The sequence below is a fragment of the Mytilus californianus genome, unplaced genomic scaffold, assembly GCF_021869535.1.
Source record: "Mytilus californianus isolate M0D057914Y unplaced genomic scaffold, xbMytCali1.0.p SCAF_12, whole genome shotgun sequence".
Taxonomy (NCBI): domain Eukaryota; kingdom Metazoa; phylum Mollusca; class Bivalvia; order Mytilida; family Mytilidae; genus Mytilus; species Mytilus californianus.
Window position 1 is genome coordinate 8,093,487 of NW_026262604.1, and position 21,850 is coordinate 8,115,336.

The following is a 21,850-nucleotide window of genomic DNA, read 5'->3' on the forward strand; positions in this document are numbered from 1 at the left end:
TCAATGCTTTCTTGAGTCAAAATTGTATGTTGGCTTATAAGAGTTAATTCCCTTATTTGATGTGCAGTTGTAAACATGACAATGTTCATTGGTTTATATTTGCTCATTCTCCATTAGCATGTTCTAGACATGAAACTGTACTTCATTTGTCATATGTCATGTTAGTAAAATGTTATCTGTAATTGCTATGATATGTCCGACTGAATATGTTTTCCATTTGTTGGTCATAATAAGTTATTTATTAAAGTGTGTTGATGACAGATCTTTAAACGTTGGAGTGTCCCCTCAATTGCTAACTGAGCCCAATTTAAAAAAAAACCTATAAAATATCTATACTTCGAAAATAACGAGTTCAAATTTATTAGTCGGCATGACGTAAAAACCACGAATCAAAAAATGCAACTGTATACATAATTGATGTAAGACAATGTTTTTTTTTAAATTACAACATTCCAGGCCTACTTGTAAATGTAAATTAAACCCTTTAAAACAGTCAACACACCTATATGCCCTATATATTGGATATTGGATATATTGTTCACTCTGGTGTCTATCAGCAGAAGTATCGTTCCAGTGGTTGGAAAACGTGACATACGATCTCTTACAATTTCTGTATGTACTTCGTGTGTCTATAAAACTTAAGAGAACGAAAGCGAATACCCAAAGTTTTTCAAACTTAGTTTTAGTACAATTACACAAAACATGCACTGAAAATGTACAGCCAATAAGTATCACCGTAAGCATGCAATTGCCAAGGTAACTGCTTCTAGTCGAATAGAATCATCCAAGACTGTTAGTCTACACTTTGTGCAAAACCAAAGTATGTAATTACACTCCCACATGTTACAATTTTCCTCTATAGTGAGATTTTAATTGTCGTTGAAATTCATGCAGACCTATAGATGTTGAACATTTGACTCCGTTGAATGATTTCTCAATGACAATCATATCATATCTCCTTATTCTTTATTCTTTATGGTTCAAACAAATAAGAATTATTCAGAAAAGACAAAAAAAAAAAAAAAAACCACAGACCGGTCAGTCTAACAAGTTGAAAATTGGTGATATTTTATAACGGAATTTGAACACGTTGACTTCCAAAACTGCGTCACATGGAAATTACTCTAGTTCAGTTTAAGTCAATAGAAAAGTACTTATCACATTAAAATTCAAGATTTAAATTTTGTAAATCGATTTAGAATATACAAATCAAGATAACAAACATAAGTTTAGCATGTTTAAGGAATCACACGAACTCTAAAAGCAATAGAAACAAAATAGAAGCAGACAACTTTTCACTCATTGTCATTGTTAATCAAAATGCATACCGTAGTATTATAGAAGTTTACACGATAGCTCAATACATAATTATGGCAAATTGCTACACAGATTTCTCTGAGGCAACATGCTTGATTATATATGTAGGACTCAAATCTATGGTGGGTTCAAAATCTATGATAGATTCCTAATCTATGGCAAATGTAACGTCATGCCATTCCAAATCTATGGCAGATATTTTACAATCCTAATCAGTGGCAAGTTTTGTAATTTACTAATCTATGGCGGTTATATTTCCAAATATATGGCAAATGTTGTGCGAATGGAAAGCAATGCAGTACATATACGACAAATGACTTGTATTAAACAAGTGGAAATATACGACAACGGGAGCATGTCTATAAACATATGTGAAAAAAAAACATTTCGTACTGGCCAACAAAAACATTTCGTAAATGATGAATGCATATAACTTAATACAGACTTAAAGATTGAAATGATGCGCCCCGTAAAAACTAAACATTTTCTAATCTGTACATGGTACCTGTTTAACCCATTCATTAAAACAATTAGTAAGTCCCTTAACAAATAAAAAGGCAGGTTTTTATATATCATGAAAAAAAAATTAAAAAAATGAACAGTTTGAATTCTCAAATAATGTTATTTCATCGTTAATGCTTTTTTTTTTTATTTGATGGCAATTTAAATCAAATTGGTATTTGGTAATTTGATCTTTTACTTTATAAACTTTGCCAGCCGTAAAATATTTTTATAATTCCTTTTCTAAAATATCCGGTACTGAAAACAGCGGTGTCATTATTCATCGCGAGCTTCGGCCGATACAGCACATTGTGCCTCTATTTCGGATAATAGGTCACATCATGGCTTCCTTTAAACCATCCGCAAATTGTTGTCGATGGAAATAACTTCATCTCTTCAACTCTTTAAAAACGCTTTTGATTTGACCTTTCGACTGTAGTATCAGCTCGTCGGGGTACCAAATTATAAGCATGGTATTCGTCATATGTTTTCATCAATACTGGCGTTTGCAGTTATATTTCAATGACGTCTAGCAACGTTAATCATGCCGAAGATCGCATGTTTGTCGGATGTAACACTTTGGCAAAAACGAAACCAAATATTCAGCAAAATTTAATGTTTCCTCACTCCAAGAAAGTCTGTATCAATTAAAATTAGTGTATCTACACTATTTAAAAGTAAGCATCGAGGCCATCGATTAAGTACGTCTAATCAAAGGGAAAATATTTGATAAGGCCGTTTTCTGACAAATTGGATTTGAAAATCAAAGATTATCATGAATATATCAAACACAAACTCATACTTGAACGTTTTCAACTATACGGCATTTGTCTTTCTTATGGTTGAAGGCAGTACGATTACGTGTTATTGGTAACATCTTTCTTATATAGTTTAATTGACTTATATGCAAACATTAAAGTTTTCATTATTTCTTTTCCAGACTTTGTTTTAATCACATGTCTGTATTAAAAAGCAATACAACACTAATATCGAAATCCGAGGAAAATTCAAAACGAAGAATCCAATCAAATAGCAAAAGCAAAAGATTAAACGCATCAAACGAATGGATAACATTCTGATACTATTATTTGGTGTATGGTGTATATGTTTGTTTGTTATGATATGACCCTGACCTCATTTGCAGTTTTCGCTAATGACCGTTTAGTTTTTAAAAATGTAACCTTCCAGAGCAACTGAAGCTGATGTGGCTTTTGTTGGAGTAAGTATTGCTCAGTCCTTAGTTTTCAATGTTGTGTTTTTTGTACCGCTGTTTTTCGTTTCGTAGTTTTTGTTTTTTGTCATGGCATTGTCAATTTTGTCTCAACTTATGAGTTTGAATAACTCTTTGGTATCTTTTGCCTCGCTTTCTCGAAACATAACGCAATATGTTAAACTATATTATGTGTATGGAATAATTGTAAGGTGTCTGGCTGGATTCCTCTTACCTAGCTTATTTATTTCATTGATAATTTGTTTTTGTTATACTCATATAAAATCTTAATCTTATCAACATCACTTGAATCATGATCAGTATAGCAGACGTGACATTTAAGTGTGTGTGCTCTTACCTGTTAATATTGATAATAAGAACTATGAAAAATTAAATCAAATTCTAGCATTCATCAATTTTATTTGTTTAAGCTAGCATAATCAATACAAAAGATTATACAAGTTACACATGTTCCAATAAGTAATACAATATGATACAATTATTTTCATCTCGACAATAAGTTGTTTCTTTGATTTTTGTTAATAACTATAATGTCAAATTACGCAATGATGTATATGAATTCAAACCTTTTCAAATTTCAAAATATTGAATTGTCTTCAATTGTTCATAAATCTCAGAAGAATTTCAAAATTATAAAAATGTCATTATTTTGATTTTTTATTTGCAATCTTCTCATTAGTTTTTAAATAAGTACAAAAGACTAAGCTAAAAGTTTTGAACATAATATGTTTATAAATTATCATCCTTATGTGAATGAAGTATTTTTGGTGAAAGTTTATGGTCAATTAATATATTACAATTTTTTTCAGTTTTGTATAATATTAAAATAAAGAAATACAATTTGGCTTATTACATCCGTCTAGTAGTGGCATGACAAATGCATAATTTTTTATTCTATATTCGACGCAAAATTTTTTTTTCTTCGTACACGGTTAAAACAGAAAGAGATTTCGTCTGGAAGACATCCCATAATTATAACAAAACCAAACACACAAAACATGTCATATATTGATGACTCAGGTTAACTATTACTACAGTGTACATTAGAAATAGGGAAACATAGTTATGATGGATCGGAATTGAATACGGTATCTGTAATACGTACAATGTTTTAGCCGCCAAAATTACAAATTGGTTTTAAAACTTGCATTACAACAAAACATGTTGAAATTGATCATTCATTTCGTAAACAAACAAAATGTACAGACATAACGTAAGTCCTTATATAGAGTTTATAATATGTTGACAGTTAACAGAGAAGACGAAAAAAATATACAAAGATCCATATACTGCATTTCTGAAATATAAACTAACGTTTGATCTAAAGGAAGATGTGGGATCGGGGTCTAGAAATCGAAATGGAACGTCTCACAATAATTTGCATTTCTGAATGAAATTTCTTATTGTAGTAAAATTTAGACCGATTAGTTTTACGCATATACCTTAAACGACAGAAAAATAATATAAGCATATCATTCATATATTTATATATACACACATATAAATAATCGGCTATCAAAAGATAAAATATGAAAAAGCCATTTTTTACCACCAGAATACAAAAATAAAATAGTAACGTCTTTTGGTATGTATATAACGCACCCATGCATAGTACGCACACCCTTTTCACCCTTGAAACTTGAAAAAAAGTTTTCTTCTCCTGCTTTACACGCACCCTCGAAATTCAAAACTTGGTAAAATGTGTCCATTTAAATTGATTTCTTTTTCTTTGACAAATTGAACTTCAGTCCTGGTTGATAACAGGAGAATGAAAACCTTGTTGCAGAATAAATAAATTAGCAAACGATGTTTGATTCTTTATTGGTTCCACAGATGTGTTTGATTGAGAAGAAAAGGAGTGTTAAATGTTACATGAATTATCAATAACGATATTTTAAATCTTGTCTCGTGCATTTGAACTACGGCATCAAACTTCTGAGTCAATAACATTAACGGTACAGTAGAAACGCCTTTGACAATAAACGTCTCGTCGGTGATGCTTGATGCCAAATCATTTAACATTATAAGACTTACTGATAAATAAGAAGAGCTTTTTAAAAAATGAACACAGTGTAGCCAAATCCGTGCAAGGAATCAGTTTTTTTTTGTTTTTTTTTTACCAAAAAGACATTTTCCTTCAATATGTATTTCGTTGCAAATAAAAAAAGGTATCTGAAACCGGCCTCCGCGTGCGGGAAGTTGTCGCTGTGTTGAAGACCCATTTGTGACCTTCGGCTGTTTTCTGCTCGGGTTGTTGTCTCTGTAAAACATTCCACATTTCAATTCTTAATTATACTAATTAAACATTGTCAATTACCAATACATTAAAAAAAAAATACAAAACAATTATGTTAAAATTTACAATGAAATATAGAAATCGACCAAAATAAAATTAACAAGAATACAATTCTTATGAAAATAAAACAATTACTGTGAAAGTACTTTTATTCGTGGGTATTAATTTTCGTGGATTGAGCAAAAGTTACATGTTCGTGGGTTCTTAAATTCGTGGATTTTAGTTTTCTGAAAAAAAATTTGGTGAAAAATATGAACCCACCAGAAACGAAGATTCTTTAAAATAATCATATGGTGTTCATTTTCACTTACATATTCGTCTTTCATTTCTGACAATATTCATCAAATTTCTAAAAAAGATAATTGCTGAAATAAGCTGATTCATCTCTCAATACACATTGTCTCATTGAAGAAAATTGCAAAGTTAACATTTTAATTGTTGCACACGTGTAATCAGAAGTGGAGACACTAATTACCCTAAATAGAATGATCAACAGATTAATGATCATCAAAGGTATTATTTGGGCCATACACGTGTCATTTAAAGAAAAAGGTTGCATAAAAAATACAACAATTGTACTTTGAATTGATACTTTCGAAATAAAAAAGCAAGCCCAATATAAAATTAATATTATTTTTCGTGAGAGAATTATGAGGAGATTAAATGAACACCTCATCATCATATATCTTCACCGGAAGTCTGACATTTATCTTTCAAAACTTATTTTTTAGAAGAATTAAAAGGTTGATGGTCATACAACTTAGGTTGTATAAAGATTAAAATCCTGTCGGAAGTTTACATGCTACACTGGTGCTACGCCACTGCATATAGTTCATATTTTGTTTGCTGATATTCGATGTTTTCTCTATATTATATGTCTGTATCCGTAGTCAACCTTCAGGGGGATCTTTCCAAGTCTTGATTTGGAGAACATTTGTTATATTTCGTTGGAAAATTAAATTCGTGGATAAAGCCTTCCACGAAAGCCACGAAAATTGCTACCCCACGAATAAAAGTACTTTCACAGTATGTTTACACATACATTCATTCATTTGACAATTGATAACAACGGCAACGTTTATGTTTATGTTTAATCTTTCAGAAATATTACGTACAAAAATTAGAACAAAGCATTTGAAATTATACAAATTTTATGTTAAAACAGTAGACTTCAGACAACAACAACCCTGCTATATTTGACAAATGCAGTCTATATACATACAAAAACTAAAAAAAAAAAAAAAAACACACAAAAAAACTCAAATCAAAATGAAGACTAAATAATTTGAAAAATATCAATTGCTCATACCACAAAATAAATCATTCATAATTTCTTATTTCGGGTATTTATATTGAACTCTTTTAAATAAAAAAATACATTGTACCGTTTGACAAATGACTCATCTCATATTCATGTATTATTGATTTGAGGAGGAGTGTTTTAGTCGATCCATTTTTTTCCGATTTTTTCCGATTTCAAGTGACGCACATACAAAATTAGATGTTGAGGAAAATGATAGATTGACCATATGGTACTCACCTTGTTTATTCTGACTGAGAATTGAATGCGGGTCAACTAATCTATGTTACCTTTTGAGATGCAGTTTTGCCCATAAAAAGTACGTTTTTGATAATCATCATTGATATCATAAATATTCAATCCGAATCAACATACCGATATGAGTTTTCTTTTCCATCCAAACTCTCTAGAATATGTGTTATGGACAATCTGTATAAACATACCAATGAAAGTTTAATCTGATAAAAGAATCCTGCATGTACTATATACATTTAGCCACTAATGCTCAATGGTTGAATGTTGAATGGTTTTCTATTGTCTGTTACATTTACTATCTTAGGCGTGTTCCATATGAAAGATTTCCAATCTTACCGTGATAAATTAATAACCTACCTGAAAAGTGTGATCATGTCTTTCGCAATGTTTTTAAAATCATGGCAATGTGCATTACTCAAAATGATCATTGTCAAACAGTCAAACCAACTTTCAATAAGTTAATTTGAAAATTTACCACAATCAGACAATGAACGTTAATGTAAAGATCACGACTCATAAAGTTTACTAAAGTCTCTTAAATCGTTTTTCATAATTGTTCTCAAAGTAACTTATAACATCTAAATTTTGTCAAATAAAGTTTCGTCAAAATTGTTGTTAACCTAGATCCATGAATATTTTTATTCAATAATGACAAATAAATCACTATTCGCTCGTGTTCATTAAAGCTCCAATGCACTTGTGAAGTTATATCAATGTGGAAATGTAACTTAAAAAAATGTCTTTAAATGGGAAAGCCGTTGAGTTCAAGCCAAATTATGTTGAATAATGCAGTAAAACACTTTCATACAAAATTTCGAAGGTTTATGAATAATCAAATTTTCTTTCCGTCACTTCTACCTTGATCAAATTAATTCATCGTATTCAGAAAATTTAATCTACTGTACTAATCCAGAACTATTTTTCAAACTTTATCTTGTTCATATATGCTTCCAATTCGGACTGCAATAAAATGTTCATAGAAGACCTATTAACACGTACAAATTCCTTCATCGAGTCGGACTTTATCAAGCAATCAATCCATCTGCTAATGTACTCCTCTAACATATCATCAGGAATAACAATACCGAAATATTCAAACTGATAATTAGCATTGCCTATCACTGTTTCATTTTCTGTCAGAACAAACATTGTATTGAGGAAGTCACTACTTCCAGACTGAATAAGAGTTCTGATTTCTTCTGTGTCTAGTTGGCTCATGTAGGTACGAAGTGCAGTCCGGAATGAAACATCCAACAAAGAGCGATTAGCATTCATACATTCCTTAACCGAATTTGTCTTTGCCAAACATTCAAACCATCTTACCATGTACTGCTGAAATACATATATATTATCAGGAATTACAATACCAAACCTTTCATATCGATCCACAGCCTGGTCTCTGATGTCGTCCTTTGTCATGACAAACATAGTATTGAGGAAATCGCCCTCTGCGGCACCAATGATTGAGGCTATCTGTTCGGTGTCTAGTTGTCTCATGAAGTTACGCATTGCAGTACGGAATGTCACATTAATCAAAAGCCGATTAACATCCATACATTCCTTAACCGAATCGGCGTCTGTCACCCTTTTTAACCACATATAAATGTATTGATGTAACAGATATTCAGGAACAACAATACCAAAACATTCATATTTATTCTCAGCGCTGTCTTTGATGTCCTCCTCTGTCATGACAAACATTGTATTGAGGAAATTAATATTCCCTGTCTGAATAAGGTTTCCAATTTTGTGTGTGTCTAGTTGGCTCGTGTATGTTCGAAATGCAGTCCGGAATGTATCATTCATTAAAGGCCGATTAGCATTCATACATTCCTTCACCAAATCAACACATGTCATCTTCTGTAACCAGGTTTCAATGTACGTCTGTAAAATCTCATCAGGAATAACAATACCAAAACATTCATATTTATTCTCAGCGTTGTCTTTGATGTCCTCCTCTTTCATGACAAACATTGTATTGAGGAAATTGATATGCCCTCTCTGAATAAGGTTTCTAATTTTATTTGTGTCTAGTTGGCTCATGTAGGTCCGAAATGCAGTTTGGAATGTAACATTCATTAAAGGCCGATTATCATTCATACATTCCTTCACCGAATCAACCCATCTCATCTTCTTTAACCAGGTTTTAATGTACGTCTGTAAAATCTCATCAGGAATAACAATAACAAAATATTCATATTCATTCTCAGCGTTGTCTCTAATGTCCTCCTCTGTCATGACAAACAAAGTATTGAGTACATCGACCTTTGCGATATCAATGATTGAGGCGATTTTTTCTGTATCTAGTTGTCTCATGAAGTTACGCACTGCAGTACGGAATGTAACATTTATCAAAGGCCGATTAGCATCCATACATTCCTTAACCACATCGGCGTCTGTCACACTGTTTAAACATTTTTCTATGTATTTCTGTAACAGATCTTCAGGAATGATAATACCAAAACATTCATACTTATTCTCAGCATTGTCTTTGATGTCATCCTCTGTCATGACAAACATTGTATTGAGGAAATTAATATACCCTGTCTGAATAAGGTTTTTAATTTCTGTTGTATCTAGTTGGCTCGTGTAGGTTCGAAATGCAGTCCGGAATGTATCATTCATTAAAGGCCGATTATCATTTACATATTTCTTCACCGAATGGACGCAGTTCATGCAATGTAACCATCTTTCGATGTATTGCTGTAACAAATCACCGGGAATAACAATTCCAATACATTCATATTTATTTTCAGGTTGGTCTTTGATGTCCTCCTCTGTCATGACAAACATAGTATTGATGAAATCAATAGTACCTTTCTGAATAAGGTTTCCAATTTCATTTCTGTCTAGTTGTCTCATGTAGTTTCGAAATGCAGTTCGGAATGAAACATTCATTAAAGGCCGATTACCATTCATATATTCCTTCACCAAATAGGCGCAACTTACCTTATCTAACCATATTTCAATGTACTTCTTTAACAGATTACTTGTAATAACAATACCAAAACATTCATAGTTATTTTCAGCGTTTTCTCTAATGTCATCCCCTGTTATTACAAACATAGTATTGAGGAAATCGTTCTTTGCGGTATCCATGATTGAGGCGATCTTTTCTGTATCTAGTTGTCTCATGAAGATACACACTGCAGTACGGAATGTAACAGTCTTAAAAGGCCTATTAACATCCATACATTTTTTCACAGAGTAGGTGTTTTGCAATATATTAAAGAATCTTTCAATGTATTGTTGTAACAGACTATCAGGAATAACTATACCAAAACATTCATATTTATTCTCAGCATTGTCTTGGATGTCCTCCTCTGTCATGAAAAACATCATATTGAAAAAATCAGCCGCTGCGTCATCAATGATTGAGGCGATAATTGCTGTGTCTAGTTGTCTTATGAAGTTACGCACTGCAGTACGGAATGTAACATTATTCAAAGGCCTATTAACATCCAAAATTGTCAATGAGGAGGCGTTTTTCAACATATTAAACAATCTTTCAATGTATTGTTGTAACAGATTATCAGGAATAACTATACCAAAACTTTCATATTTATTCTCAGCATTGTCTTTGATGTCCTTCTCTGTCATGACAAACATCATATTGAAAAAATCATCTTGTGCTGTTTGAATGACTGAAGTGATTGTTTCTGTGGTCAATTGTCTCATGTTGGTACGTACAGCATTACAAAATGACACATTAACCATTGGTTTATTGTTAGCTATGTCAGTTTCTAGGAAATACGAATTGGTCAAAACCTTAAACCATCTGTCAATGTAGTTCTGTAACAGATCATCAGGAATCAAAATACAAAAACATTCATGTCGATTCTCAGTGTTGTCCTTGATGTCCTCCTCTGTCATGACAAACATCGTATTGAAAAAATCATCATCTACTGTTTGAATGATTGAAGCGGTTGTTTCTGTGGCTAGTTGTCTCATGTGGGTTCGTACAGCACTACGAAATGATACATTCATCAAAGGTCTATTTTCGAGTAAGTCTTCTATATCAAAATACGTTTCGGTCAAAACACCAAACAACCTCTGAATGTATAGCTGCAACAGCTCATCAGGGATCACAATACTAAAACATTTATAATTATAATAAATGTTGCTATTGACATGTTGGAATTCATTCTCTGTCATGACAAACATTCTAATGATGAAATCCTCGCTGCAAGTCTCAATGACAGAGGCAATTTTTTCCGTCCTAAGTTGTTTTATGTAGGACCACATGGCAGTATGGTAACCTGCATTTCTTAACGATCTACATTTATCAAAGTAGTCATTCACATCATTGGTGTTTGTGAAATGATCAAACAACCTCTCAGTGTATTGCTGCATCATTTCACCAGGTATAACAATACCGTAACGTTGATATTCATATTTCCTTTTATTTGCAACTTCATCTTTTATGTCATTCTCTTGCGCGACAAAGATTTTATTCAAGCATTCGCTGTTAGAAGTTTTTATTAATTCTTCTATTTCATTTCTGTTAAGATGTTTCATATAGTCAAGAAACATTGTATGGAAGTTTTCTTTCTGAAAATTTTTGTTTCCTCTGAAGTACTGATTTACATCAGACGAACCTACTAGATCGTCGAAAATCCTTTTAATGTACATCTTTATCTTTTCTTCATGAACAGGTATTAAATAACTTGTACATTTGGTGTCACTTGTTACATTTGTCTCAATCACCAGAAATCTTTCCTGAAGAAATTGGACTTTCGCGTGTCTTATCAATACGTCTACGTGTTGGGTTCCAAAATAAACAGCCAAAAAATCAAACAGCTTGTCATGGATTGTTCGGTAGATGCTTTCTGCATAAGTCACAAATGTCCCTGTCAATATGTCAAGTTGGGACTTGAGTGTCTTACCTGTTATATTTTCATCTATTTCACAAGCATCTATTGCATCTTCTATTATCCCTTGAACTTGTGAGTCCTTGCCTGTTAAATCTTTTTCTATTAACTTGTTGTTAAAGATAACAACTAAAAGTAGAGCACAGTATTTGTACTTACCTTCTTTACAATCGTTATACATGTCGGTCAAATTGTCTTGGTAGAATGAAAATGGATCGTTTAGAAAAAGATCTAATTTAGATTGCAGATTAGTTTTTTGACCATAATATAATTTACAAATTAGGGGAAGAAAGTCATATTCACCTAAGTGTTTCATAGCTTTAAATGCATGTACCCCAAAATACACAGACGTCATTTTTTCTTTTTCGTCAGTTGTTAAAGATAAACTCCCAGAACTTAAGTTACATTCGCAGGTTTTGAAGACTCGTAAAATGCTAAACCCTTTATCTTGAAAAACTTGAAGTCTGCATGTTAAAATCAACTTACAGTTTTCATTTTTAAAAATATTCTCTATGTTTTTCATTGCTTTTTTCCATTCTTCTAACCTACTTTGATTTGCTGTAAAATTGCCACACATGTCATCAACTATGAACAATGTTTTTCTGTTCAATTTGTAACACTTTTCGATTTCTCCTGCATTAGTCACAGATATTATTGTGTATCCATGTGTTTCCATTTGGAGAGCTACATGTCTAACGAGTGCAGTTTTCCCACATCCCGATGAGCCCAAAACACTTACACAGTTGTGTTTGTTGATGCAGGCAATCACATGATTAGTCGCTCTTGTTTTGATGTAAAAACTTTCATCCATCTCCCATTTCTGGATATTTTCAATCATCGCATCTATAGAGTTTTTAAAAGAATATAGTTTGATAATTTGTCTATATTGTGTTTTATTTCCTTTAATATACACAAAGGAAAACACTGCCACTAGTAAATGAATTTTAGTCTTAAAACGGTTATTTGGATCTTAAGCTTTTCCGATTAGTCGTGACAATAAACCTTATATATATAATGTAACACTCAGAATCGTGTCCTTCCGCCCAAACGTGTCCAATTCCCCCAAACGTGTCCACACAAAGTCACTGAACTGCAAAACATGTCTAGTTGTAAAAGGTCACCAAAGCGTGTCATCTGTATAATCGCCCATACGTGTCCAATTCCACAAACGTGTCATTAAAAATAGAAATAAATTACTTTAGGTCTTTTTTAAACCGGCAGTAAAACCTTTGTAAAAGTTGTGGCGTCCGTTCGGCTATGTTGGATATAGCAGCCATGCAATTGTAGATAATAAATCATATACCTCGTGCAGGGAGAATTTCCATTCTGTGCGCATTTAAACCTTGTAGCATTTTTGTCATCAATTGTATTTTTGAATGCAACAATTGTTTTAATTTCCGCAACTTTTATTTAAAGCGACCTCTATTTATAACGGAAATTGCAGTAGTTTCTTACTGAAGTCATAAAAAATTGGTCTTACTCGCTCTTAAATTTACCGTGAAAATATAGGCCTAATCCTAAATTCCCGGTATGATAATAAAACCTATCTACAGTATTTATTGTTAAGATGATATCATTCATATAATGCATGAAATATTTGGCACTGGAAGTTATGTCCATTGTTCTTGTGTCTTTAATGATGCTCCAAACCTTTTATGATTTGAAGAACTTTTAAAATATCAGAACTGTTGAAAAAAGGGAAATCAATTCTTCTGAAAGCCCGTTGAGCAACTCGGATTAAGATTAAAGACATCATCTGAGTTTATTAGTACAACATAAATTACAAAGCAAACGATTAATTCAACTGTACTAGAACTATGTGTATGTTCGATCTAAATAAGAAAGAAATACTTGCAATTGGACAATAAGCAATTTCAGTCAAAAATTAATGCACATGTTACAAATTAAATTTGCAATTATGATAATCATTAACAATTTCATTTAGGACATACATATATTAAGGCACAAAGACGTGAGACGTTCTGGCGTTTAAAAGTGGACACGTTTTGGCGAATAACAATTATCGACATCGTTTGGGTGTTATAAAATAGGACACGTTTGGATTATATGGAATATTACGGACACGTTTTAGGAGAATAGACACGTTTGGGGGAATCTGACACGTTTTGGGGATGGACACATTTGGGAGTGTTACATATATATTAATATATATGTATATAAGGTCAAGTTCAGTCACTTATTTCATTTTAAGCCTTATCTATTTAGTTAAATTCAGTACTGTTTAGACAACTAGCTTCCAGTCAAATTAGAACTGTCAGTAGTCTATCAGACAATTTAGTTTAAGACATGATTTGATCTTAAAGATACAACTTAAGACAGAAAATACTATGCAGTGAAGTTCTGACTTATTTGTGTTCTTTCGTTGCAACATCTTTTACTCTTTCCTTGATGTTTCCAAAATATGTTTAACCACATTTTAGACAATTTAACAGCTACATTGAGTATGTCTTATTTTTCAAATTTTCTTATCATGCTTTCCTTTTTATAGGTTAAATCATACTCCTACTTTTAAATGTGACAAAACATGAAAATGTCACACATTTGTGTTTTGAAAAGCTCTTTAGACATAAAAACTTGCAGCAATCAATAGTTAGCAGTATACTGAGTTTTATATTGAGAGGTTAACCGAAACAAAAAATTGCTTACGTATTTTGTTTCAAATATAATAAACAATATCGAAGTAATATCATGCCACTACAAAAAGAAAGATGTTTGCACTGTATTGTTATTGGTACTTGCAGTTTACCAGCATTGCCATTAATTGATTGGATGAGTAATGTTTGCCTCACTATATTTCCAAAATAGTTCACGTGAGTAGAAGGAAATGCAGAGTTTTCGTCAATAAGACACAAATCCTCGACAACGAACAACAAAAAAGAGTTACAGAGGACATCAAACCATGTACACAGTCTATAGAGAGGCATTTTAACAATATGTCAATCTTTAAGTCGTGGCAATTCTGGAACAGTTTGAAATTAACTCCCAATTCTCTAAGTAAAAAACACCAAATTGTATGAATAAAGATAATGACTGACGAGGTCCCGGACATGATGCTTTTCAGAATAACAAAAAGCCAACTTCTTTTTTTTTTATCTCAATCAGCAGGTTTCCCAAACTCAATAAAACAAACCTGTAGGAACCTTTGAATAAAAAAACCGATGTGTAATAGATCACATATACAAGTAAGAAAAAAGAAATAGTACCGTATTAAACATGGTTTGCAATTAATGAAAGCAACATTAAGGTACAAATGAGTACTAGTTAATCATTGCGTCCTACACTTTATTTCAGTACACACACATGAATAAAACTCTATCTGTACAATACTAAATAATCTATGGTCCTACATCATGCGAATCAGTTTATTTTTATTTTCACAAGTTTCTAGATAGTAACTGTGAGTACTCATATGTCGTATTTTTGGGGGTCTTTTGTGTTTGTGTAATCTGTTGTTATGCTTTGTTCCAATCTGGTGTGTAAAGCAATTATTACAAAGATTTGATATGTCGTGCTGGTAAACCATAGTCCTAGGGTACAGTAGGAGATGAGTGAGTGCTTACAAACATGGTTAGTCCCACCACATTGTTTATGTGCCTGTCTCAATTCAGGAACCGGAATTAAGTGTTTGTCGGGTCTCCGTCTGTTTTTTTTCGTTAATTGTTTTATAAATCGGGATTGTTTTTTTTTTGCAATGTTTAACATTTTGTCAGTTAGTAAGTTATATAAATTACTATTTGGTAAAGTGGGTTTTCCGCATTGTTGAGGGCCGTACTTTGACCTCAGGTTGCCTAAATTCATGTCATTTAAACTCTGATGGGTAGTTGTCTTATTGAAAATTATACCACATCTCTCTTTTAATACACACAGAAACAAAGGTAAATTTAAAGTATTGCTAAAATTCATTAGCGACTTGACGTTTTAACTCAAAGATTGAACAACAACAGAATAATAACAACTATAACAATCAGATATCAAGGTGATGAACAGGAAAGTGTGAAGGGAATATCATCATCCAGAAAGGAAAACCAATCCCCAAATAGAAAAATCAAGGAATAATTATTTTCAACCACATATAATACTAATAGTCTTTTAAAAAGCCCATCATGCCCGTCATTTCGAAACAGATGACACATAGTAAAGTCATGTATTCATTGTTCGGGCATTGTCTTATCCTAACTAGCAGATTTTTGTGGTTTTGTACGGTCCCATTTGTTTTCTGTCAAATTGCAAATATCAATATCAATATCAAAATGTCATAATTATTTGCATTGCGAATCTTTTAAAATAATAGATAGCTCTATACCAAATTATTTGCAAAACAATATTGACAGACTTTACATACTTCAGCTAATTTCATATCAACACAAATCATCCACGATATTAGCATGCGTAATAATTCTTACCGGTCATTCCGTTTCTTTTTCTTTTCCGGAATCTTCTTCCTTTAAAATAACAAAGATATATATTTATTGCTGTGCCTTTTTTAATCGAAAACGTATAAAAAGTAAAAGCAATAATCAAAAATAATCGTAGGAATTTGAGGAATCACAGACAAAATGAAAGAGGTATAATATCTTCAGTTGTTAAACAATGAAGTATTTTTTGTTGCAGAAAACGTTCATAAATTATCATCGCGATTTGTTATGGGTTCGAAATGTTCTGTTAAACAATTACCAATACTCAGTAAATCTAATTCGTTTTGTGTAATAGCTGCTTTTTCTATTTTTGTAGATAATTCCTCATTACAGCTATCTTTTTTCAGAATTTCAAGAAAGGTTTTATAGGCATCTCTTTTTCTCAAAATCTTTCCCAATAGTCGTCTGCTCTTCTCTTGTGTGGTATTTTTTTCAAATCTTATTTCCTCATTATCCTCCGAACTGATAACCATTTTGGCTAGAAGTTTGTCAAGTATTCCAGCCGCGTCGACTTCGACATCATGAACTATAGTTTTATAACATTTGATTAATTTGACAGCATTCGTCTCTATACCTGTAATATACAGATTTAGTATTACTCATGGCGTTATTTGAAACAAACGAATTACGTTGCTGCATTTCAAAACAACTGTAGGATTTCAACAACAAAGTAAAGTAAATGTCTATGATTTAATTACCGAGAACATGTATCCGAAGCTTAGTTTGCTTGGGTTATAGAAGCTGAAAATGTACATGCCTTTTCTTGTTGTATATTGTATGTTACTCATCACAATCTACCTGACAATATGCACTTTTTGACTTCTATACCGTAAACATCTTATGTATGCTAAAATTTGCTGGATTTTTATCCTATTGTACCGGTCAGATTAGATTGGGATATTACATTCTTAAGTGATTAGGTTTAACCACCGCATTCGTCTTAAGTGATTAGGTTTAATCACGGCATTCGTCGTAAGTGATTATTTTTAACCACCGCGTTCGGCTGAATTATAATGTAAACTACAAATCACTTATTAATTTAGATATTGAGGATTGAAAGTAATATCTTGTTACAATTACATTGTAAATGTAAATGGATGAAGCACGAAACAAATGAGAGATAAAAATCACTTCGGAAAGTAATTTTCATATTAACTTCACCAATTTAAAGTGAAATGCAGTGTTTTCTTTTGTCTTTTTTTGTGACATTTCTACTTCGAAAGACAGATTTTTTTTGGATGGCAAAACCATTATTTTTTAATGAGAATCAGGATAGAATATAAAAGTTTCCTCATTTAATAAGGTTGCTATTCCTCTATACAAAATTAGTATATTTGGTCATTTGACACAGAAAAAGATATCCATAAACGTTAAAAAAAAAGAAACGAATATAGCACAAAAACGTTATATACTTGTAACACAGAGAATATATATCAATAGGTCATACATCGATTGCTAATACAATCAGAACCAGCAAGAATGTATACTTTATGATAAGCCTACACACACATGAGATATAATTGGCTTGTGTTAAAAGTGTTATGAAAAGAATTTCATTCTTAAATTGATCTCACATTATATTGTAGATATAAATTAACAAAATGCAACGAATTTAAACTGTGCGTTATTAACGTTTTAATGTATTTTAGTCTTATAAACGGAGGGAATGATATAATACCTCAAACCTATAAAGACTATTATTGATGTAAAATTGTGCAGCTATGAAATAAGTAAAATATCTTAGTAAAAGAGAGGCGAAAAATACCAAAGGGACATTCAAACTCATAAGTCGAAAAATAAACTGTCAACGCATTCGTTAAAAAAGAAAAAGACCAAAAAAGACAAACAATAGTTCACAACACACAACATAGACAACTAATGACTGAGCAACATGATTCCCACTAAACATTGGGGCAATGTCAGGTGCTCAGGAAGGATAAGAAGATAGTAAACTGTACATGTAGTTGTTGATGTTTATCATATCTGGTTTTCGTTGATTGTTCTGCAAGTAAATTAGGACGTCATATTCTCATTTTAATTGTTTTACATTTGTCCTTTCGGAGCCTTTTATAGCTTGTTCTGTGGGTTTGGGTTAAACATATCTTTGAAGGCCGTACGGTGACCTATAATTACAAACGCCTACGCAATGTGGTCTCATGTTGAGAGTTGTCTCATTGTCAATCCTACCACAACTTCTGATTTTTTATATTTAATTTGCATTTTCAACAGGAAAAAGATAATGACCTGAAATATTTCATTGAAACTTGGTAGCGTCCTTGTCATTTCTTCATTAACAAAGACCGATCGTTTGGAAAGGTAAAAACTCCATATAAGTATTTAAAACGTACTATATGAAGGGACATTACCTGCTATTTCATCTATGTGTGGTACATGTTGTATAGTCACATCTTTGTCGAGAAACTTGGCCATCTTTTCAAGTAATGTGTTATACTGTTGATCAGATTCTTTCATCGCTTCAACAAACATATTGAACGAGTTATGTTGTTGATCAGTTAGTATTTCTATAAGCTTTTGATTACGAGACGGTTGATCTAGAAATTGATTAATTTCCTCTTTATCATCAACTGTCAGAATACATTTCGAAATCAACCTATCCATCACCTCTTTATCGAGTATTGTGGAATTTACAAGTTCGTCTTTGAATTGTTCATAAGCACCTAAAAAAGTAGAAATAGTAGTTTACGGTCGGTGATCTCATATAGTACGTGATAATGTCTATAAATTTCAAATATCTGAATACTCTCAACCTTATTACCATAGCACCCGCAACAATTCGTCTCTATACCTGTAATATACAGATTTAGTATTACTCATGGCGTTATTTGAAACAAACAAATTACGTTGCTGCATTTCAAAACAACTGTAGGATTTCAACAACAAAGTAAAGTAAGTGTCTATGATTGAATTACCGAGAACATGTATCCGAAGCTTAGTTGGCTTGGGTTATAGAAGCTGAAAATTTACATGCCTTTTCTTGTTGTATATTGTATGTTACTCATCACGATCTACCTGACAATATGCACTTTTTGACTTCTATACCGTAAACATCTTATGTTTGCTAAAATTTGCTGGATTTTTATCCTATTGTACCGGTCAGATTAGATTGGGATATTACATTCTTAAGTGATTAGGTTTAACCACCGCATTCGTCATAAGTGATTAGGTTTAACCACGGCATTCGTCTTAAAATATCTGAATACTCTCAACCTAATTACCATAGCACCCGCAACAATTATTATGACACATTATTACTTTTTCACAAAAATTTTCTTTGATCTTATTGACTGATAATTTCCTTTCTCAGCGGAGTCGAGTGATATGAAAATTATCGCTAGAAACTAAGGGAGAACGTGCGTTGTCAATGAAATTAACAACGTCAACGTAAAATAGTGATAAACAGATTATCATTGGGCATCTCAACTCGAATGATTGTCTCACTTTCGCCGTCCATGTTCAAGCGAGAAAATCAATCTCGTTGAGATGACCAACGATAATGTATAAATATCTGCAAGACAACTATTATGTGACGGAGACCATAATCATAATATATTTGAACAGTTTTCTAGTTCCTTTTATTCGTTAGTTTTGTTCTGGAATATGTCAGGGTATCATTGTGTTGGTAGTTTGGTGAATTTTGTTTTACTTATTTTTGTTTCGGTTATGTATTTTTAAATTAATAGTAACAGCAGAAATAAAAACATTTTCCCCGAAAATGTATTTACATGAATATAAGATATTGTGTCGTCTCGCAATTATTTTTGTCAATATTTGTATATGTGCCTCTTGATTTTAAGTGTTATACAATATTTTGTTTATATTTAACTTAGCTATATGTTGGTCCATAGATATGTGTGCTACAATTGGTTTGTTGGTGGATATTCAAGTTTTTTCGTTTTTTGAAATCACACCTTTGTCCAAGACCTTAGTCATCCTGTCAAGTAAAGTGTTGCATTGTTGTTCACATTCTTTCATCACTTCAACCAATACGTGAAAGGTGTGATATGGCCGATGCATCAGTATTTCTAAAAGCTTTTGGTTACGAGTTGATTGGTCTGGAAAACTATCAATCTCCTCTCTGTCGTCCACTGTTAGGATGCATTTAGAAATCAAACTATCCAACACCACTTTATCGAGTATTGTTGAATGTATGAGTTCTTCCTTGAATTCTTCATAACGACCTATATAAAAAAACATAAATGGTAAATGTCATTATTACTCTGCCTAAATTGACCAATTCTTTCAAATTATCTGATCGTATTTACATATGATTTTATTACTTTGTATTTATATTAGTGACCAGTTATTTGAGACATTTTGGAATGTTCAAATTTAATAATTGATCAATATTTAGCATTTTACTAAATTTAAAATAAGCAGTTCTACACAGAATGCAGTGTTTTTTTTACACCAGTATCTTTGTGTAGTAGCGAAATATCATTTCGTGAAATGATAATGCTCATGTCTTCAATTTATGGACTAGACCACATTTGAATATTTTGGTCTCTTCTGAGACAAAAGTTGCGTCTGGCGTACAAAATTTAATCCTTGTATCTTTTAAAAGTTGCGTCTGGCGTACAAAATTTAATCCTTGTATCTTTTATATTTTTATAATTACCGTTTAGCTATAAAACTAGGTTTAATCCAGCATTACTTATATACCGAAATGCCTCTACCAAGTCATGAATATGAAAGATGTTTTCTATTCGTTTGATGTGTTTTAGCTTTTGATTTTCGCATTTGGTAATGAACTTTATATTTTGGACTTTCCTTGGAGTTCGCAATTGTTGTTATTTTACTTTTTTCATGGTTTGGTGTTCAAATACATATTAAAGAGATTTAACGAGTGTTGACCGTTGATAAAGTACTCGTATTTATTGTTCGAAGTACTTAACTTAATAAACTATCTTAGAAAACGCTATATTAGCGCCCAACTCTCCCCGAACCTGAGACAGCGGTGTAACAGCATAACATATAAATAAACCTAAATAATCTATTGATAAGGACTTAGCCCATCAGATCGACACAAAGCAGAACACAAGTAACAAAAACACATCCAATAACAAGAAATAAAAAAACAATATCATGTATCTAAGACTAAAATATCAACCAGTAAACATCCAACATCCAATAGTTTTAGTGTTTTTAAACTGTTAGAATAAGTTTAATTAAAGACGTATAAGTTTACTTGGATTTCGGGGTTTGGTAAACAAAATCTCCGTAAACATTTGGATGATCTATCCCGTTAAAAATATTTTTTTCAGCGAAACTGTCAAACCAAATCAGTGTATCGATGGAAGCATTAACTTAAGGTTTTCAGTAATTAGTGGGCACGAAATTCCTGACTTAATAATTTACCTGTGGTACATAGATTATGTTCATTGAAACACAAAACGTCGCTACAGACACGTGCACAGTGAACGAGTTGTGATAAATAAACATAGTATGATGTTATCAAAGGAACAATATCTTCCAAAAAAGGAAACTTAACAATAGGGAAGATTAAATCATCCTTTTTGTCGTAAACATTTGTATAGAGTTTCCCGTTTATAACTGAAATATCTAAATCTAGAAAAAAAGACAGTTATATCGTATATATGAGTAATTTCCTTGGGTAAATTTCGG